This window comes from Pristiophorus japonicus, chromosome 1 (genome assembly GCF_044704955.1).
Source record: "Pristiophorus japonicus isolate sPriJap1 chromosome 1, sPriJap1.hap1, whole genome shotgun sequence".
In the NCBI taxonomy this organism is placed as follows: Eukaryota; Metazoa; Chordata; class Chondrichthyes; family Pristiophoridae; genus Pristiophorus; species Pristiophorus japonicus.
In genome coordinates this window covers 2,004,036-2,026,775 of record NC_091977.1, presented here as the reverse complement: position 1 = coordinate 2,026,775, position 22,740 = coordinate 2,004,036, and the positions used below count along the sequence as shown (strand labels likewise).

At 46.2% G+C, this 22,740-nt stretch overlaps 1 long non-coding RNA gene across 1 annotated transcript; it reads left to right on the top strand.

The window, feature by feature from the left end:
- Nucleotides 1-3,581: 3,581 nt before the first annotated feature.
- Nucleotides 3,582-16,537, top strand: LOC139273840 (uncharacterized). The gene is made up of 3 exons (XR_011595411.1): nt 3,582-3,629; nt 6,133-6,182; nt 16,513-16,537. It is a non-coding gene; the product is annotated as an uncharacterized lncRNA (long non-coding RNA).
- The last annotated feature ends 6,203 nt before the right edge of the window (nt 16,538-22,740 follow it).

The window sequence follows — 22,740 nt, the reverse complement described above, 5'->3', positions numbered from 1 at the left end:
CTCCCGCATCGTTACCTCTGGTATCCACCAAGGATCTGTCCTTGGCCCCTCCTATTTCTCATCTATATGCTGCCCCTTGGCGATATCCGAAAACACGGAGTCAGTTTCCACATGTACGCTGACGACACCCAGCTCTACCTCTCCACCACTTCCCTCGACCCCTCCTCGGTCTCTAAATTGTCAGATCCAGTACTGGATAAGCAGAAATATTCTCCAATTAGATATTGGGAAGACCGAAGCCATTGTTTTCGGTCCCCGCCACAAACTGCGTTCCCTAGACACTGACTCCATCCCTCTCCCCAACTCCTGTCTCAGGCTGAACCAGACTATTTGCAACCTTGGTGTCATATTTGACTCTGAAATGAGCTTCCGGCCACATATCCGTAGTATAACTATAATCGTCTATTTCCACCTCCGTAACATCGCCCACCTCCGCCCTTGCCTCAGCTCATCAGTGACTGAAACCCTCATCCTTGCCTTTGTTACCTCCAGACTTGACTATTCCAACTCACTCCTGGATGGCCTCTCACATTCTACACTACGTAAACTTGAGGTCATCCAAAACTGGGCAGCCCCGTGTCCTAACTCGCACCAAGTCTCGATCACCCATCACCCACTGTGCTCGCTGCCCCGTGTCCTAACTCACACCAAGTCCCGATCACCCATCACCCCTGTGCTCGCTGCCCCGTGTCCTAACTCACACCAAGTCCCGATCACCCATCACCCCTGTGCTCACTGCCCCGTGTCCTAACTCGCACCAAGTCCCGATCACCCATCATCCCCTGTGCTCGCTGCCCCGTGTCCTAACTCGCACCAAGTCTCGATCACCCATCATCCCCTGTGCTCGCTGCCCCGTGTCCTAACTCGCACCAAGTCGCGATCACCCATCATCCCCTGTGCTCGCTGCCCCGTGTCCTAACTCGCACCAAGTCCCAATCACCCATCACCCCTGTGCTCGCTGACCTACATTGGCTCCCGGTTAAACAACGCCTTGATTTCAAAATTCTCATCCTTGTTTACAAATCCCTCCATGGTCTCACCCCACCCTATCTCTGTAATCTCCTTCAGCCCCACAACACACCAAGATCTCTGCGCTCCTCTAATTCTGCCCTCTTGAACATCCCTGATTATAATCGCTCACCCGTCGGTGGCCGTGCCTTCTGTTGCCTGGGCCCCAAGTTCTGGAACTTCCTCCCGAAACCTCCCCGCTTCTCCACCTCTCTTTCCTCCTTTAAGACGCTCCTTAAAACCTACCTCTTTGACCAAGCTTTTGGTCAGCTACTGTCATTTCTTCTTCTCGGTGTCAAAATGTGTCTGTTTTCTCCTCTATTGCTACTGTGAGGCACCTTGGGAGGTTTTGCTCCGTTAAAGGCGCTATATGAATACAAGTTGTTGTTGTTTCTGTTTCATTGCCGGATGGTTGGAGTGTAAGAGTGAGGAAGTCCTGCTACAATTGTACAGGCCTTTGGTGGGACCACACATGGAGTACTGGGCACAGTTGTGGTCTCCTTTCCTAGGGAAGGATACACTTGCTTCAGAAGGAGTGCACTTGATTGATCCCTGGGATGAGAAACTGAGTAGAGTGGACCTCTATTCTCTGGAGTTTAGAAGAATGAGAGGTGATCTGATTGAAAGAGATATAATTTTTAGAGGGCTTGAGAGGATTAATGCTGAGAGGTGGTTTCCCCTGGCTGAGGAGTCCAGAACAAGGGGTCACAGTCTCACCATCAGGGCTGGACCAATTAGGACTGAGATGAGGAGAAATTTTTTCACTCTGAGGGTGGTGAATGTTTGGAATTCTCTGCCCAGAGGGCTGTGGAGGCTCAGTCTTTGAGTATATTCAAGACTGCAATTGATAGATGTTTGGGCACGAAGGGAGCCAAGGGATGTGGGGATCGGGCGGGAAGGTGGAGTTGAGGTAGAAGATCAGCCATGATCGTATTGAATGGTGGAGCAGGCTCGAGGGGCCGTATTTTTTAAAAATTAATTCCAGGATGAAGGCTTCGCTGCCCAGGCCGGCATTTATTACCCATCCCCCTAATTGCCCCTTGAGAAGGTGGTGGTGAGCCGCTGCCTTGAACCGCTGCAGTCCGTGTGGTGAAGGTGCTCCCACAGTGCTGTTAGTGAGGGAGTTCCAGGATTGTGACCCAGTGACGATGAAGGAACGGCCGATATATTTCCAAATCAGGATGGTGTGTGACTGGGAGGGGAATGTGGAGGTGGTGGTCTTCCCTTGCGCCTGCTGCCCTTGTCCTTCTAGGTGGTAGAGGTCGTGGGTTTGGGAGGTGCTGCCGAAGAAGCCTTGGCGAGTTGCTGCAGTGCATCTTGTAGATGGTACACACTGCAGCCACGGTGTGCCGGTGGTGGAGGGAGTGAGTGTTGAAGGTAGTGGATGGGGAGCCAGTCAAGCGGGCTGCTTTGTCCTGGATGGTGTTGAGCTTCTCGAGTGTTGTTGGAGCTGCACCCATCCAGGCAAGTGGAGAGTATTCTATCACACTCCTGACTTGTGCCTTGTAGATGGTGGATAGGCTTTGGGGAGTCAGGAGGTGAGACACTCACCACAGAATACTCAGCCTCTGACCTGCTCTTGTTACCACAGTATTTATGTGGCTGGTCCGGTTAAGTTTCTGGGCAATGGTGGACCCCAGGATGTTGATGGTGGGGGATTTGGTGATGGTAAGGCTGTTGAATATCAAGGGGCGATGGTTAGACTCCCGCTTGTTGGAGATGATCATTGTCTGGTACTTGTGTGGGGCGAATGTTACTTTTCACTTATCAGCCTGAGCCTGAATGTCGTCCAGGTCTTGCTGCATGCGGCATGGACTGCTTCACTGACCGACTCTGCTCCTATTGTTTATATTCTTACTTACATTAAAGTCCCAATACACACACAGCCCATTCCCCAATACTGACCATAACATGCTCAGACCCTCCCCAGTCCCAAGACACACCATTCCCCAATACTGACCATAACATGCTCAGACCCTCCCCAGTCCCAATACATACACAGACCGTTCCCCAATACTGACCATAACATGCTCAGACGCTCTCCAGTCCCAATACACACACAGCCCATTCCCCAATACTGACCATAACATGCTCAGATGCTCTCCAGTCCCAAGACACACACAGACCATTCCCCAATACTGACCATAATATGCTGAGACCCTCCCCAGTCCCAATATACACCATTCCCCAATACTGACCATAACATGCTCAGACCCTCCCCAGTCCCAATACATAACATTCCCCAATACTGAACATAACATGCTCAGACCCCTACACCCTTCATGCTGGGCAGCTGACGACCAGTTCTGTTACAGCAGCAAAGCCCAACTGGTTACCATGGGCCCAGAGAGATGTTCACTCATTTGTTTATTTCAGATCCTTTCATTAAAAATATTTAATTTGCATGGATTCTGCCATATTATAGATCATGAGTCAATGATAATGTGTCAGCCAATCAGCACTGCCATCAGTCACATGTACCTCTGGTGTTGAGGGTTTGGTTATATCAGCTGTCACTGAGCCTGACATCGCTCACAGCGGGCTGGACCTGGTACTGAGAAGGTTGCAGGTGATCAGAACTCTCTGCATCTCACACAGAGACACCGCCTTTGGAGACTCTGGTAAGCAGTCGGGTATGAATGGACTTTTACACCAGCTCAGGGGTTTGTCACTTGCTAAGTAGGGATTCAGGTTTGTGTACATCTTGTCCTGTCCCGATACAGGGCTCAGTAATGGAGGGGGTCTGCACATGGAGACTGGATCGAGAGACAAGGTATTAATGTTTATCAAGGACATGTAAGGAGGTGGAGCTCAGCTCTGTCTGTAGGGTCCCAGTGAGGGAGAGAGATAGAGCTCACCTCTGTCTGTAGGGTCCCAGTGAGGGAGAGAGGGAGCTCACCTCTGTCTGTAGGGTCCCAGTGAGGGAGAGAGATAGAGCTCACCTCTGTCTGTAGGGTCCCAGTGAGGGAGAGAGGGAGGGCTCACCTCTGTCAGTAGGGTCCCAGTGAGGGAGAGAGATAGAGCTCACCTCAGTCTGTAGGGCCCCAGTGAGGGAGAGAGATAGAGCTCACCTCTGTCTGTAGGGTCCCAGTGAGGGAGAGCTCCCCTTTGTCTGTCGGGTCCCAGTGAGGGAGAGAGATAGAGCTCACCTCTGCCGGTAGGGTCCCAGTGAGGGAGAGAGGGAGAGCTCACCTCTGTCTGTCAGGTCCCAGTGAGGGAGAGATAGAACTCATCTCTGTCTGTCGGGTCCCAGTGAGGGAGAGAGATAGAGCTCACCTCTGTCTGTAGGGTCGCAGTGAGGGGCAGAGGGAGAGCTCCCCTTTGCACTGGGAGTGCCAGCCTGGATTTGTTTCTCGAGTCTCTGGAGTGGGACTTGATCCCACCACCTTCCGACTCAGAGGCAAGAGTGCTAGTCACTGAGCCATGGCGGGCAATGTATTCGGGCAGTTTGAGGGTTGTGGTGGGGCGGAATATGGAGTTTATATCGAAAGTCTGTCGGTGTCCCGGTGAGGGAGAGAGGTGGAGCTCACCTCTGTCTGTAGGGTCCCAGTGAGGGAGAGAGGGAGGGCTCACCTCTGTCTGTAGGGTCCCAGTGAGGGAGAGAGAGAGGGCTCACCTCTGTCTGTAGGGTCCCAGTGAGGGAGAGAGGGAGCTCACCTCTGTCTGTAGGGTCCCAGTGAGGGAGAGAGGGAGAGCTCACCTCAGTCTGTAGGGTCCCAGTGAGGGAGAGAGATAGAGCTCACCTCTGACTGTAGGGTCCCAGTGAGGGAGAGAGGGAGAGCTCACCTCAGTCTGTAGGGTCCCAGTGAGGGAGAGAGATAGAGCTCACCTCTGACTGTAGGGTCCCAGTGAGGGAGAGAGGGAGAGCTCACCTCTGTCTGTAGGGTCCCAGTGAGGGAGAGAGGGAGGGCTCACCTCTGTCTGTAGGGTCCCAGTGAGGGAGAGAGAGAGGGCTCACCTCTGTCTGTAGGGTCCCAGTGAGGGAGAGAGGGAGAGCTCACCTCTGTCTGTAGGGTCCCAGTGAGGGAGAGAGGGAGAGCTCACCTCTGTCTGTAGGGTCCCAGTGAGGGAGAGAGAGAGGGCTCACCTCTGTCTGTAGGGTCCCAGTGAGGGAGAGATGGAGCTCACCTCTGTCTGTAGGGTCCCAGTGAGGGAGAGAGGGAGCTCACCTCTGTCTGTAGGGTCCCAGTGAGGGAGAGAGGGAGAGCTCACCTCAGTCTGTAGGGTCCCAGTGAGGGAGAGAGATAGAGCTCACCTCTGACTGTAGGGTCCCAGTGAGGGAGAGAGGGAGAGCTCACCTCTGTCTGTAGGGTCCCAGTGAGGGAGAGAGGGAGAGCTCACCTCTGTCTGTAGGGTCCCAGTGAGGGAGAGAGATAGAGCTCACCTCTGTCTGTAGAGTCCAGTGAGGGAGAGAGATAGAGCTCACCTCTGTCTGTAGGGTCCCAGTGAGGGAGAGAGATAGAGCTCACCTCTGTCTGTAGGGTCCCATTGAGGGAGAGAGGGAGAGCTCACCTCTGTCTGTAGGGTCCCAGTGAGGGAGAGAGATAGAGCTCACCTCTGCCTGTAGGGTCCCAGTGAGGGAGAGAGGGAGAGCTCACCTCTGTCTGTAGGGTCCCAGTGAGGGAGAAAGGGAGAGCTCACCTCTGTCTGTAGGGTCCCAGTGAGGGAGAGAGATAGAGCTCACCTCTGTCTGTAGGGTCCGAGCTCACCTCTGTCTGTAGAGTCCCAGTGAGGGAGAGAGATAGAGCTCACCTCTGTCTGTAGGGTCCCAGTGAGGGAGAGAGATAGAGCTCACCTCTGTCTGTAGGGTCCCAGTAAGGGAGAGAGGGAGAGCTCACCTCTGTCTGTAGGGTCCCAGTGAGGGAGAGAGATAGAGCTCACCTCTGTCTGTAGGGTCCCAGTGAGGGAGAGAGATAGAGCTCACCTCTGTCTGTAGGGTCCCAGTGAGGGAGAGAGATAGAGCTCACCTCTGTCTGTAGGGTCCCAGTGAGGGAGAGAGGTGAAGCTCTCCAATTATAAATTGATATACTCACTGATTTTTGTCCAACTCCCTATTTAAAGTTCCCTCGGACCCCACTATCCCCTCAACTCTCTCCAATAATAATTCCCTGTGTTCACTTCCAGAATATCCCCCAGTACGATGAGGACTCTGCTGCTGATTCTGGGTTACCTGAGTAAGTCATTGTCATTATAAACAAACTGCACCGTGTTTATTTAATGTCTTTATGTAGAGAAACCTCCCAAGGCTCTTCTGGTTTGTGATTTCCATCAGGGCAGTTTTAGGGCTGTGGCAGGGATGGAAATCTGAGTTGGGAGGTTCAAACATGGTCACATTGAAATTCTTACATTCCTATTATTTATACTTTTAATTATTGATCAGATTTAAAACCTATGGATGTGTGATAGGTATTCCATCATTTCTGTGTGCAGTTTTGGTCTCCATATTACACAAAAAGGATGTAGAGGCACTGGAGCGGGTGCGATAAAGGATTGACAAGATGATACCAGAACTGTGATGTTATAACTCCCAGGAAAGACTGAACTGGTGGGGGCTCTTTTCTCTGGAAAGGAGAAGGCTGAAGGGGGGAACCTGATACAGATCTTTAAAATGAATGCGATAAACGTATCGGAGATGTTTCCACTTATGGGCGAGACGAGATCTCGGGAGCCATCAATATAAGATCGTCACTAATAAATCCAGTGGGCTATTTGGGAAAACTTCTTTACCCAGAGAGTGGTGAGAATGTGGAGCTCGTCACCACACAGAGAGGCTGAGGCGAGAGGCAGAGATTATTCACGGCTGAGCTCGATGAGCACACAGAGGGAAAGGAATAGAAGGAGATGTTGATAGGGTTCGATGCAGATGGATGGGAGGAGGCTCGTGGGGAACATAAACAGCGTTAGGACCAGCTCGGCAAAATGGCCTCTTTCTGTGCCGTACACAATATTACACATACTCTTAATTACTGAACAGATGTAAACATTCAGCATTTGTTATATCTCATTAATATTCCCATTACTGATTGATATTATTTATTATGGATTTGTAATGGGCTTTAATATTTGTATTATTGATATTTATTGGGGGAAAATTGCGGATGGAGGCTTCTCACGGGCGGACGCCTCCGACCGAAATTCTTTTTCTGAAAATACCTGGTAGTCCCGGAGGAACGTAGACTTGTGCTCAGTCCAGCGTATGGGAACATGCCTTTCAGGATCGTATGTGTATCCCGGGATCACGCGGGCCTGGACCACCAATCACAATGTCGTATTCTCGTGCATAGTAATGGGAGCTCCGAGCTCAGTTACTGTCAGTGAGAATATCCCGAAAATCAAAGGAAACTCCGACATAAATAAAAAAAACACTTCATTTTTTAAGTTAATATAAACTGCATTGAATTAAATGTTTGAGAGAAAATTTTAGTTTTGTGAATTAAAAAAAAATGTTTTATTAGTGTTCAGAATAAACTTCCCTTCATAGACAGGTTTTTAAATATAAAAATAAGAACAGAAGAAATAGGAGCAGGAGTAGGCCGTCTGGCTCCTCGAGCCTGCTCCGCCATTCAATAAGGTCATGGCTGATCTGATCTTGGCTTCCCTGCCTGCTCCCCATGACCCTTGACTGCCTTATGCCCTTACAAGTAATGACATATATTTTTTCTTCTGTTTAAAATTCCTATGCTGGTAAAAGTAGGCTGTACGTCTGCTTTTACCAGGTGTAAGAGTTTGAAGGACATTCGCTGGGCAAGAGTTGGACAAATAGCTCCCATCTCTGCTCCGCGGATGTCCTTCTCCCGGGGATGCGTTGCACGCTGGGAACCAGCGTTGGCAAAGCCTCTTTGTGTGTGCGCACATCGTACATACCCGGAGAGGCTGCAATTTTTGGTTCATTATGTATTTGTAATATATCTTTAATATTTGTAATATCGTTCATATTTATTATGTATTTGTAATATATCTAATTTTTGAATTATTGATTGATATTATTTATTATGCATTTGTGATAGATATTTAATAGCTGCATAGTTGATTGTCAGACTGCTTGTCCCACATCCAGTACTGGATGAGCAGAAATTTTCTCCAATTATATATTGGGAAGACCGAAGCCATTGTCTTTAGCCCCGCCACAAACTGCGTTCCCTCGCCACTGACTCCACCTCTCTCCCTAACATCTGTCTGAGGCTGAACAACACGGTCCACAACCTTGGTGTTATATTTGACCCTGAAATGAGCTTTTGACCACATATTCGCAGCGTAACTAAAACCCTCTATTTCCACCTCTGTAATATCGCCTGCCTCCTCATCTGCTGCTGAAACCCTCATCCAGGCCTTTGTTACATCTAGACCTGACGACTCCAAAACACTCCTGGCTGGTCTCCCACATTCTACCCTACGTAAACTTGAGATCATCCAAAGCTCGGCTGCCCGAGTCCTAACTCGCACCAAGTCTTGTTCACCCATCACCCCCTGTGCTCGCTGACCTACATTGACTCCCAGTTAAGGAACGGCTCAATTTCAAAATTCTCATCCTTATTTTCAAATCCCTCCATGGCCCTCGCCCCTCCCGATCTCTGTAATCTCCTCCAGCCCCACAACACCCGAGATGTCTGCGCTCCTCTAATTCTGCCCTCTTGTGGATCCCTGATTATAATCGCTCCACCATCGATGGCCTTGCCTTCAGTTGATGGGCCCCAACCTCTAAAATCCCCTCCCTAAAGCTCTCCGCCTCTGTGCCTCTCTCTCCTTCTTTAAAAAGCTCCTTAAAACCTACCTCTCTGACCAAGCTTTTGGTCATCTGGTTATTTGACTCGGTGTCAAATTGTTGTCTTATAATACACTTGTGAAGCATCTTGGGACATTTTACTCCATTAAAGGCGCTATATAAATACAAGTTGTTGTTGTTGATATTTATTATTCATTTGTAATAGATATTTAATATTGGCATTACTGATTGATATTTATTATACATTTGTAAAAGACTTTAATACTTGCATTATTGTTCATATTATACAATATGCATTTTTAATATATCTTAAATATTTGTATTATTCATTTATATTATTTATTTATTATGTGATAGATATTTTATACTTGCATCATTGATTTATATTAATGATTGTGCATTTGTAATAGTGTTTAAGATTTGCATTACTGATTAATATTAATTATTATGCCTTTATAACTCTTTAATTTTTGCATTTCAGATTGATACAATGTAATACGCATTTGATATATACCCTGTATCTTTATTGTGTTCATTACTAATTCATATTATGCATTTGTAATGATTCTTGAATATTTTCATTGTTGATTCATGTTATTTATAATGTATTTGTGATAGCTATTTCACATTTGCATCTGTGATTAATATTAATTATTATGCATTTGGTATAGTATTTAATATTTTTATTATGGATTTATATTCTTTATAATGTATTTGTGATAGCTATTTCACATTTGCATCTTTGATTAATATTAATTATGATGCATTTGTTATAGTATTTAATATTTGCAATACTGATTGATATTATTTATTATGCATTTGTAACATATCTTTAATTTTTCCATTACTGATTGATATAACTTATTCCTTTGTAATAGATCTTGAATATTTGCATTATTGATTCATATTTATTATTCTAAATTTGTGATAGATATTTCACATTTGTATCTTTGATTAATATTAATTATTATGCATTTGTCATAGATATTTATTAGTTGCAATTCTGATTGATATTATTCATAAAGCTGAAATATTGCATTGTTGATTCATAAATTACAAATGCATAATAAATTATATCATTAATTTTTGCATCACTGACTGATATAATGTATTATTCCTTTGTAATAGATTCTCACTATTTGCATTATGGATTTATATTATTTATTATGAATTTGTAATGATTCTTGAATATTTTCATTATTGTTTCATATTATTTATAATGCATTTGTGATAGATGTTTCACATATGCATCTTTGAATAATATTAATTATTATGCATTTGTTATCATATTTAATGTTTGCATTGCTGATTTATTTTATTTATTATGCATTGTAATATATCATTAATACTTGCATTATCGATTCATATTATTTATTATGCATTGTAATAGAGCATAAGAACATAAGAAATAGGAGCAGGAGTCGGCCATCTAGCCCCTCGAGCCTCCTCCCCCCATTCAGTAAGATCATGGCCGATCTGATCTTGGCCTCAGCTCCACTTCCCTGCCCGCTCCCCATAAGCCTTGACTCCCTTATTATTGAAAAATCTGTCTATCTCCACCTTAAATATATTCAATGACCCAGCCTCCACAGCTCTCTGTGGCAGAGAATTCCACAGATACACGACCCTTTGAGAGAAGAAATTCCTCCTCATTTCCATCCTAAATGGGCGACCCCTTATTGTGAAACTATGCCCCCTAGTTCTAGATTCCCCCATGATTGATATATTTATTATGTAGCTGTAATAGATATTTATATTTGATTATTGATTCATATTCATTATGCATTTTTAATAGACATTTAATATTTAAATTATCGATTCATATAATTTATTATGCATTTGTGATGGATGTTTAACATTTACAATACTGATTTGTATTGTTTGTTAGGTATTTGTGATAATTAATATTTGCATTATTTCACATTATTTATTATGGGTTTGTAATAGATGGTTAATATTTGTATTATCGATTCATATTATGTATAATGTATTTATGATCGATATTATTTATTCCCCTCCTTCCCGGAGTCTGTTTACACCTCAAGAGATTTGAGAATGTTTTCTATCTTTAAGATGCACCTGCTGCCCTTGTCCTTCTAGGTGGTAGAGGTCGTGGGTTTGGGAGGTGCTGCTGAAGAAGCCTTGGTGAGTTGCTTCAGTGCATCGTATAAATAATACACACTGCAGCCACGGTGCGTCGGTGGTGGAGGGAGTGAATGTTTAAATCCTTCTATCTGAATCCTTCACGATTGTAAGCACCTCTCTCAAATCTCTGATCTTTATTTAGACAGAAACGGATATTTACTGTAAAAATTATCGTTATATTTACACAATTCTTTCTAATATTTAGCCAGATGTATTTGGTGTTTAAATGTAATACAGATACTTAAGTATTTGTACGTTTAAATTCTCATTTATATCCGTATGTTTGTTTATATTTCCCATTGTCATTAATTTGTTATCTTTACATTTAGTTCTTAAATTTATCTTAAACATTTGATTTAAATTCACGAGCTGGGGCCCAGCAGCAGAATTGTGTCCAATTCTGGGCAGCAGACTTTAGGAAGCAGGTGAAGGCTTTGGAGAGGGTGCAGAAGAGATTTACTAGAATGGGTACAGAGATGTGGGATTGCCGTTACGTTGATAGACTGGAGAAAGTGGGGTAGTTCTTCTCAGAGTAGAGAAAGCGAAGAGGATATTTGAGAGAGGTGCTTACAATCATGAAGGATTCAGATAGAAGGATTTAAACATTCACTCCCTCCACCACCGATGCACCGTGGCTGCAGTGTGTATTATTTATACGATGCACTGAAGCAACTCACCAAGGCTTCTTCGGCAGCACCTCCCAAACCCACAACCTCTACCACCTAGAAGGACAAGGGCAGCAGGTGCATGGGAACACCATCACCTCCAAGTTCCCCTCCCTGTCACACACCATCCTGACTTGGAAATATATCGGCCGTTCCTTCATCGTCGCTGGGTCACAATCCTGGAACTCCCTCCCTAACAGCACTGTGGGAGCACCTTCACCACACGGACTGCAGCGGTTCAAGAAGGCGGCTCACCACCACCTTCTCAAGGGGCAATTAGGGATGGGCAATAAATGCTGGCCTGGGCAGTGACGCCCACATCCCAGGAACGAATAAAAGAAAAGTTGGAATACACTGCCCAATAGGATGGTGGAAACAGATTCACTAGTAACCTTCAAATGGCAATTGGATGAATAATGGAAGGAAAAAAAACTGCAGTGATGTGGGGAAAGAACAGGGGATCGGGACTAACTGGATTTCTGTTTAAAAGAGCAAGCACAGATTCGATGGGCCGAATGGTCTCCTGTGCTGTACTATTCTATGATTCTGTGATATTCATATCCTCAGCAATTCTATCAGAATATTTATCAGGCAATTTGTATAATATATTGTGAAAATACTTTTGATAATCAGTCTACAATTGATTTATATATTCAGTGTTAATATATACATGATTGACATATATATATAAAATTATCTAGTTTTATCAATGAAGAACCAGGAACAGCAAATTAATACTAATCTAATTTCACCCCAGGACTGAGACACTGACCATCCAGTGTCCCACCATCTACACTCAATGTTCACCCAGGGACTGAGATACCCCATGGTATCTCCCACTGACCATCGAGTGCCCCCACCATCCACACTGTGTTCACCTGGGGACTGAGATACATAAGAACATAAGAACATAAGAATTAGGAACAGGAGTAGGCCATCTAGCCCCTCGAGCCTGCTCCGCCATTCAAAAAGATCATGGCTGATCTGGCCGTGGATTCAGCTCCACTTACCCGCCCGCTCCCCATAACCCTTAATTCCCTTATTGGTTAAAAATCTATCTATCTGTGATTTGAATACATTCTATGAGCTAGCCTCAACTGCTTCCTTGGGCAGAGAATTGCACAGATTCACAATGCTCTGGGAGAAGAAATTCCTTCTCAACTCGGTTTTAAATTGGCTCCCCCGTATTTTGAGGCTGTGCCCCCTAGTTCTAGTCTCCTCGACCAGTGGTAACAACCTCTCTGCCTCTATCTTGTCTATCCCTTTCATTATTTTAAATGTTTCGATAAGATCATCCTTCTGAAATCCCAACGAGTAAAGACCCAGTCTACTCAATCTATCATCGTAAGGTAACTCCCTCATCTCCGGAATCAGCCTAGTGAATCGTCTCTGTACCCCTCCAAGGCTAGTATATCCTTCCTTAAGTAAGGTGACCAAAACTGTACGCAGTACTCCAGGTGCGGCCTCACCAATACCTATACAGTTGCAGCAGAACCTCCCTGCGTTTGTACTCCATCCCTCTCGCAATGAAGGCCAACATTCCATTCGCCTTCCTGATTATCTGCTGCACCTGCAAACTAACTTTTTGGGATTCATGCACAAGAACCCCCAGGTCCCTCTGCACCGCAGCATGTTGTAATTTCTCCCCATTCAAATAATATTCCCTTTTACTGTTTTTTTTTCCAAGGTGGATAAATGCACATTTTCTGACATTCTATTCCATCTGCCAAACCTTAGCCCATTCGCTTAACCTATCCAAATCTCTTTGCAGCCTCTCTGTGTCCTCTACACAACCCGCTTTCCCACTAATCTTTGTGTCATATGCAAATTTTGTTACACTACACTCTGTCCCCTCTTCCAGGTCATCTATGCATATTGTAAACAGTTGTGGTCCCAGCACCGATCCCTGTGGCACACCACTAACCACCGATTTCCAACCCGAAAGGGACCCATTTATCCCAACTCTCTGCTTTCTGTTCGCCAGGCAATTCTCTATCCATGCTAATACATTTCCTCTGACTCTGCGTACCTTTATCTTCTGCAGTAACCTTTTGTGTTATTAGCTGCTTTCCAATCCGCTGGTACCTCCCCAGAGTCCAGAAAGTTTTGGTAGATTATAACGAATGCATCTGCTATAACTTCCGCCATCTCTTTTAATACCCTGGGATGCATTTCATCAGGACCAGGGGACTTGTCTACCTTGAGTCCCATTAGCCTTTCCAGCACTACCTCCCTAGTGATAGTGATTGTCTCAAGGTCCTCCCTTCCCACATTCCCGTGACCAGCAATTTTTGGCATGGTTTTTGTGTCTTCCACTGTGAAGACCGAAGCAAAATAATTGTTTAAGGTCTCAGCCATTTCCACATTTCCCATTATTAATCCCCCTTCTCATCTTCTAAGGGACCAACATTTACTTTTGTCACTCTCTTCCGTTTTGTGTATCGGTAAAAGCTTTTACTATCTGTTTTTATGTTTTTCGCAAGTTTACTTTCGTAATTTATCTTTCCTTTCTTTATTGCTTTCTTAATCATTCTTAGTCAATTTTCCCAATCTGCTCGTTTCCCACTAACCTTGGCCACCTTATACGCATTGGTTTTTAATTTGATACTCTCCTTTATTTCCTTGGTTATCCACGGCTGGTTATCCCTTCTCTTACCACTCTTCTTTTTCACTGGAATATATTTTTGTTGAGCACTATGAAAGAGCTCCTTAAAAGTCCTCCACTGTTCCTCAATTGTGCCACCGTTCAGTCTGTGTTTCCAGTCTACTTTAGCTAACTCTGCCCTCATCCCACTGTAGTCCCCTTTGTTTAAGCATAGTACGCTCGTTTGAGACACTACTTCCTCACCCTCAATCTGTATTACAAATTCAACAATACTGTGATCACTCATTCCCAGAGGATCTTTTACTAGGAGATCGTTTATTATTCCTGTCTCATTACACAGGACCAGATCTAAGATAGCTTACTCCCTTGTAGGTTCTGTAACATACTGTTCTAAGAAACAATCCCGTATGCATTCTATGAATTCCTCCTCCAGGCTACCCTGTGCGATTTGATGTGACCAATCGATATGTAGGTTAAAATCCCCCATGTTTACTGCCGTTCCTTTTTCACATGCCTCTATTATTCCCTTGATTATTGTCCGCCCCACCGTGAAGTTATTATTTGGGGGCCTATAAACTATGCTCACCAGTGACTTTTTCCCCTTACTATCTCTAATCTCCACCCACAATGATTCAACATTTTGTTCATTGGAGCCAATATCATCTCTCACAACTGCTCTGATATCATCCTTTATTAACAGAGGTACCCCACCTCCTTTCCCTTCTTGTCTATCCTTCCGAATTGTCAGATACCCCTGTATGTTTAATTCCCAGTCTAGGCCACCCTGCAATCACATTTCTGTAATGGCCACCAAATCATACCCATTTGTAATGATTTGTGCCGTCAACTCATTTACTTTATTTCGAATGCTGCGTGCGTTTAGGTAAAGTGTTTTAATACTAGTTTTTAAACCATGATTTTTAGTTTTGACCCCTCCTGCAGCCCTATATTTTCATACATATTGTCCCTTCCTATCACCTTGTGGTTTACACTTACCCCAGTGCTACTCTGCTCTGTTGCCTCCTGCCTTTTGCATTCTTTCTTGGGGTCCTGTTCATCTGCGCTCTCACCCACTCTAACTAGCTCAGAGCCCTCTCCTGTGTTCCGAATACTCCTTGCATTGAGGCACAGAGCTTTCAGGCTTGCCTTTTTATTACACTTTGACCCTTTACAATTTTGCTGTACAGTGGCCCTTTTTGGTTTTTGCCTTGGGTTTCTCTGCCCTCCACTTTTACTCATCTCCTTTCTGTCTTTTGCTTCTGTCTCCATTTTGTTTCCCTCTGTCTCCCTGCATTGGTTCCCATCCCCCTGCCATATAAGTTTAACTCCTTCCCAACAGCACTAGCAAACACTCCCCCTGGGACATTGGTTCCGGTCCTGCCCAGGTGCATACCGTCCGGTTTGTACTGGTCCCACCTCCCGCAGAACCGGTTCCAATGCCCCAGGAATTTGAATCCCTCCCTGCTGCACCACTGCTCAAGCCACGTATTCATCTGCGCTATTCTGCGATTCCTACTCTGACTAGCACGTGGCACTGGTAGCAATCCCGAGATTACTACTTTTGAGGTCCTACTTTTTAATTTAGCTCCTAGCTCCTTAAATTCATCTCGTAGGACCTCATCCCTTTTTTTACCTATGTCGTTAGTACCAATGTGCACCATGACAACTGGCTGTTCTCCCTCCCTTTTCAGAATGTCCTGCACCCGCTCCGAAACATCCTTGACCCTTGCACCAGGGAGGCAACATACCATCCTAGAGTCTCGGTTGCGGCCGCAGAAAAGCCTATCTATTCCCCTTGCAATTGAATGCCCTATCACTATTGCTCTCCCACTCTTTTTCCTGCCCTCCTGTGCAGCAGAGCCAGCCACGGTGCCATGAACTTGGCTGCTGCTGCCCTCCCCTGATGAGTCATTCCCCTCAACAGTACTCAAAGCAGTGTATTTGTTTTGCAGGGGGATGACAGCAGGGGACCCCTGCACTGCCTTCCTTGCACTGCTCTTCCTGCTGGTCTTCCATTCCCTAGCTGGCTGTGGACCCTTCACCTGCGGTAAGACCAACTCGCTACCCCATGGTATCTCCCACTGACCATCCAGCATCCAGTGTCCCCACCATCTACACTCAGTGTTCACCCGGGGACTGAGATACCCCATGAGGTCTGTCTGTGAGCAGTGAGTTGGAGGGGAGGCTGAGCTGGGAGACAGATGGAAACCTGGTTTAGAGAAGGAGGAAAGGATCCAGCTTTCATTTGGGGGTTTTGTACCAGGGCGGAGAGTGAGACTGATGTTATTGGTGCTTCGGGGGGTACAAGTCGCTGTGTAACATTAACTGTGCTCTATATTAACATTAAACATCTTTCTGTCACTCAGTCACAGACTCCGCACTCACTGACCCGTGTGTAGATCACACAGTCCTGGACCGGCCCTGGAGGAGCACGGATTGTGGTGGGACTCAGTGCATCGGAAGCTTTAAGTGTGATCAGGGTCTTGTCCAAGGATGGTACAGATTTAAAAGGTAACGTGAGGGGAAATGACAGATAAACTAGTCAATAAACCAGGAGTAAATGTAGAACTGAGAGCGAAGTGTGAGATTAGGAAGCGGTTGTGTGGAGAGAGCGGGATCATCAGTCAGAGCAATGGGGCAGGGAGTGGATACAGGGAAAGGGGAACAGCTTCTATCAGTTGATCGTTGCCACCAGTTCAGGGGCTGACTGTGTGATTGTTGTTTCAGTTCTGGCGGATGGAAGATTCCGGAGACTGCGGTCCCAGAATATCACTGCTCCACATACGGCCCAGGCTGGTTAAACGGTACTTTCAGACTTTATAATCTCAGATTTACATTCACTCTCCAGCACTGTTCACCTCGGTTACATTCTGCAATATTTATAATCCTCATTTCAGGAACTCATCCCACCGTGGGCCAGGGAGAAGTGACAAGGACAGAGTGTTTTAATGGGTATGGAAATCCCTGTCAGTGGACCCGGGAGATAAAGATCAAAAACTGCACCAGCTACTCCGTTTACCAGTTGAAGCCAGCACCCGCCTGTCAGTTGGCTTATTGCACAGGTACATTGCGCATTGTGAATGACCCAGAAGGGTGACTCACAGCAATAAGAAAGTTACACGGGGCGGGCCCCTCCTGTTGTAAGGGACACAACGGGTAAAGGACCTGAAACACAAAGTGGTCTTTTCACCAAAGCTCCAGGGAGCTGAATCAGACGCTGTTCTCTGTGTGTGTCGGACACTCTGTTCCCTGCGGGACCCACTGATGGCGATAGACCCCCAGTGTAGCACTGGGTACCCCATCCTCCCTCTCCAGGGTTTACAGGTCACGGGGAGTGGGATTGGGATATTCGGGGTTATAGAAAGACTGGTGTCTGGTATTCGGGCTCCAGTTGTAATGGTTGGAGTTTTCCGTTTGGAGTCTTATTGTCCTTTTAGGGATACCGTACTTGCCAGGATGATTTCCCACCACTGGAGTGGCATTTTCCCATTGGACAGAGAAAGTGAAAGCAAGGAGAGAGAGTAAACAGCATTGAGTTTAGCTCAGACTGTCTAACTTAGTGATTAGAAACAAATCTTCTGTTATAGAAAACCTTCCCAGATGTACAGTTATGTAAGTAACTTCTCCTCATCCAAATTTTCTGGAATTGTTGTATTTATAATGTGATGTACTGCCAGAGATAAGAACATAAGGAATAGGAGCAGGAGTACGCCATTTGGCCCTTCGAACCTGCTCCGCCATTTAATATGATCATGGCTGATCCGATCATGGACTCAGCTCCACTTCCCCGCCCGCTCCCCATAACCCCTTATCCCCTTATCGGTTAAGAAACTGTCGATCTCTGTCTTAAATTTATTCAATGACACAGCTTCCACAGCTCTCTGAAGCAGCGGATTCCACAGATTTACAACTCATCTCAGTTTTAAATGGGCGGCCCCATATTCTAAGATTATACCCCCTAGTTCTAGTCTCCCCTATCAGTAGAAACATTGGTCTCAAAATTGGCCCACCCCTTTTTTTGACGCATTCACCGGAGATGTGCCGTTTTTCTACGTTGAAACGTGCTCCGACAAAATTGCTCCCCACTTTGGCCGCTGTCTGGCCTCTCCAGGGTCTTCGCGCAGCTTGGCCAGTTGAGTCAGGGGCGAAGCCAGCGTCCCGCGCTGAAAACACTGTCTGCATATGCACAGTGGATCCTCGCCCCCAGCATCTCAGTGTGTTGCTGCAGCATGGGACCCGATCATCATCATCATCATACCGACTGCTGGAATCCCCAGCCTCTCAGTGTGTTGCTGCAGTGTGAGACCTGATCATCATCATCATACTGACTGCTGGAATCCCCAGCCTCTCAGTGTGTTGCTGCAGTGTGGGACCTGATCATCATCATCATACTGACTGCTGGAATCCCCAGCCTCTCAGTGTGTTGCTGCAGTGTGGGACCTGATCATCATCATCATACCGACTGCTGGAATCCCCAGCCTCTCAGTGTGTTGCTGCAGTGTGAGACCTGATCATCATCATCATACCGACTGCTGGAATCCCCAGCCTCTCAGTGTGTTGCTGCAGTGTGGGACCTGATCATCATCATCATCATACCGACTGCTGGAATCCCCAGCCTCTCAGTGTGTTGCTGCAGTGTGAGACCCGATCATCATCATCATCATACCGACTGCTGGCATCCCCAGCCTCTCAGTGTGTTGCTGCAGTGTGAGACCTAGAAATATAGAAACATAGAAAATAGGTGCAGGAGTAGGCCATTCGGCCCTTCGAGCCTGCACCGCCATTCAATGAGTTCATGGCTGAACATGCAACTTCAGTACCCCATTCCTGCTTTCTCACCATACCCCTTGATTCCCCTAGTAGTAAGGACTTCATCTAACTCCTTTTTGAATATATTTAGTGAATTAGCCTCAACAACTTTCTGTGGTAGAGAATTCCACAGGTTCACCACTCTCTGGGTGAAGAAATTCCTCCTCATCTCGGTCCTAAATGGCTTCCCCCTTATCCTTAGACTGTGTCCCCTGGTTCTGGACTTCCCCAACATTGGGAACATTCTTCCTGCATCTAACCTGTCGAAACCCGTCAGAATTTTAAACGTTTCTATGAGGTCCCCTCTCATTCTTCTGAACTCCAGTGAATACAAGCCCAGTTGATCCAGTCTTTCTTGATAGGTCAGTCCCGCCATCCCGGGAATCAGTCTGGTGAACCTTCGCTGCACTCCCTCAATAGCAAGAATGTCCTTCCTCAGGTTAGGAGACCAAAACTGTACACAATACTCCAGGTGTGGCCTCACCAAGGCCCTGTACAATTGTAGCAACACCTCCCTGCCCTTGTACTCAAATCCCCTCGCTATGATGGCCAACATGCCATTTGCTTTCTTAACCGCCTGCTGTACCTGCATGCCAACCTTCAATGACTGATGTACCATGACACCCAGGTCTCTTTGCACCTGCCCTTTTCCTAATTTGTCACCATTCAGATAATAGTCTGTCTCTCTGTTTTTACCACCAAAGTGGATAACCTCACATTTATCCACATTATACTTCATCTGCCATGCATTTTCCCACTCACCTAACCTATCCAAGTCGCTCTGCAGCCTCATAGAATCCTCCTTGCAGCTCACACTGCCACCCAACTTAGTGTCATCCGCAAATTTGGAGATACTACATTTAATCCCCTCGTCTAAATCATTAATGTACAGTGTAAACAGCTGGGGCCCCAGCACAGAACCTTGCGGTACCCCACTAGTCACTGCCTGCCATTCTGAAAAGTCCCCATTTACTCCTACTCTTTGCTTCCTGTCTGACAACCAGTTCTCAATCCATGTCAGCACACGACCCCCAATCCCATGTGCTTTAACTTTGCACATTAATCTCTTGTGTGGGACCTTGTCGAAAGCCTTCTGAAAGTCCAAATATACCACATCAACTGGTTCTCCCTTGTCCACTCTACTGGAAACATCCTCAAAAAATTCCAGAAGATTTGTCAAGCATGATTTCCCTTTCACAAATCCATGCTGACTTGGACCTATCATATTACCTCTTTCCAAATGCACTGCGATGACATCCTTAATAATTGATTCCATCATTTTACCCACGACCGATGTCAGGCTGACCGTCTGTAATTCCCTGTTTTCTCTCTCCCTCCTTTTTTAAAAAGTGGGGTTACATTGGCTACCCTCCACTCCATAGGAACTGATCCAGAGTCAATGGAATGTTGGAAAATGACTGTCAATGCATCCACTATTTCCAAGGCCACCTCCTTAAGTACTCTGGGATGCAGTCCATCAGGCCCTGGGGATTTATCGGCCTTCATTCCCATCAATTTCCCCAACACAATTTCCCGACTAATAAGGATTTCCCTCAGTTCCTCCTCCTTACTAGACCCTCCGACCCCTTTTATATCCGGAAGGTTGTTTGTGTCCTCCTCAGTGAATACCGAACCAAAGTACTTGTTCAATTGGTCCGCCATTTCTTTGTTCCCCGTTATGACTGCCCCTGATTCTGACTGCAGGGGACCTACGTTTGTCTTTACTAACCTTTTTCTCTTTACATATCTATGGAAACTTTTGCAATCCGTCTTAATGTTCCCTGCAAGCTTCTTCTCGTACTCCATTTTCCCTGCCCTAATCAAACCCTTTGTCCTCCTCTGCTGAGTTCTAAATTTCTCCCAGTCCCCGGGTTCTCTGCTATTTCTGGCCAATTTGTATGCCACTTCCTTGGCTTTAATGCTATCCCTGATTTCCCTTGTACACTGTATATTAATGATCATCATCATCATCATACTGACTGCTGGAATCCCCAGCCTCTCAGTGTGTTGCTGCAGTGTGGGACCTGATCATCATCATCATCATACCGACTGCTGGAATCCCCAGCCTCTCAGTGTGTTGCTGCAGTGTGGGACCTGATCATCATCATCATCATACCGACTGCTGGAATCCCCAGCCTCTCAGTGTGTTGCTGCAGTGTGGGACCTGATCATCATCATCATACCGACTGCTGGAATCCCCAGCCTCTCAGTGTGTTGCTGCAGTGTGGGACCTGATCATCATCATCATCATACCGACTGCTGGAATCCCCAGCCTCTCAGTGTGTTGCTGCAGTGTGGGACCTGATCATCATCATCATACCGACTGCTGGAATCCCCAGCCTCTCAGTGTGTTGCTGCAGTGTGGGACCGGCTCTCCCTATCCCTCTCTACCTGTATCTCTCGCCCTGTCCATCTCTCCCTGTCTCTCTCTCTCTGTCCTTCTCTCCCTGACCCTCTCTACCTATCTGTCTCGCCCTGTCCCTCTCTCCCTGTCTCTCACTCTCTGTCCCTCTTTCTCTCTCCCTCGCTCTCTGTCCCTCTCTCTCTGTCCTTCCCTCTCTCCCTGTCTCTCTCTCTCCCTGTCCCTCTCTCTCTGTCCCTCTCTCTCTGTCCCTCTCTCCCTGTCCCTCTCTCCCTGTCCCTCTCTCTCTCTGTCCCTCTCTCTCTGTCCTTCCCTCTCTCCCTGTCTCTCTCTCTCTGTCCCTCTCTCTCTGTCCCTCTCTCCATCTGTCCCTCTCTCCCTCTCCCCTTCTCTGTCCCTCTATCTCTCCATCTCTCTCCTCTCTCCCTCGCTTCTTCTCTCCCTCTGTCCCTCTCCCTCCCTCTTTCTGTATCTGTCCTTCTCTCCCTGTCCCTCACTCTGTCGGTTGTGTATTGCTCTGGTACATTAAATGTATGATAAGTACAATGGTGCAACACAGGTGGGAGACCTGAAAGTACCTGCACGAGGCAGTATAAAAGGCTGCCCACCACACCTGTGGAGCACTCTGGAGCTGTTCAATAAAGGACTAAGGTCACAGCAGTTAGATCAACACCAGACCGTGTGGAGTCAGTGATTTGCGTGTTACATACACCACACTGTCCCTCTCTTTGTATCTCTCCGTTTTTCTGTATTTCTATCTCTCTCTCCCCTGTCGCTCTCTGTCCTCCTCTCTCTCCCTCTCACTGTCTCTGTCTCTCTCTTTTATTCTCTCATTCCCTGTCTCAACTCTGACCATTTCTCTCTCTATCTCTCTCTCTTTCTGTCTCTGTGTATCTATCTGTCGCTGAATCTCTCTGTACCTCTCACGTTCTCTGTCCTTTCTCTTTATCTCCCTCTCCCTCTGACCCTTGCCTCATCTATCTGTGTCTCTCTGTCTCTCTCCCTCTATCTTTCCCTCTCTCTCACTGTCCATCCCTGTCTGTACGACTCTGCCTGTTCCAATCTGTCTTTCGCTCTCTCTCAGTTCCTATTTTTATCTCTCTCTTTCTCTCTCTCTCTCAGTTCCTATTTCTCTCTCTCTCTCTCTCTCTCTTTCTCTGTCCCATCTCTCTCTTGCCCTCTCAGCCCCTCTCTCCCATATATCCCAATGAGAAGGAAAGACTGTAAGAGAAGGGATAACCATCCGTGGCTAACTAAGGAAATAAGGGATAGTATCAAATTTAAAAGAATGGCATACAATTAGGCCAAGACTAGTGGGAGGCCAGAAAATTGGGAAACTTTTAAAAGTCAGCAAAGAACTATAAAAATAATGAAGAGAGGAAAGATAGATAATGAAAGTAAATTAGCATGAAATATAAAAACA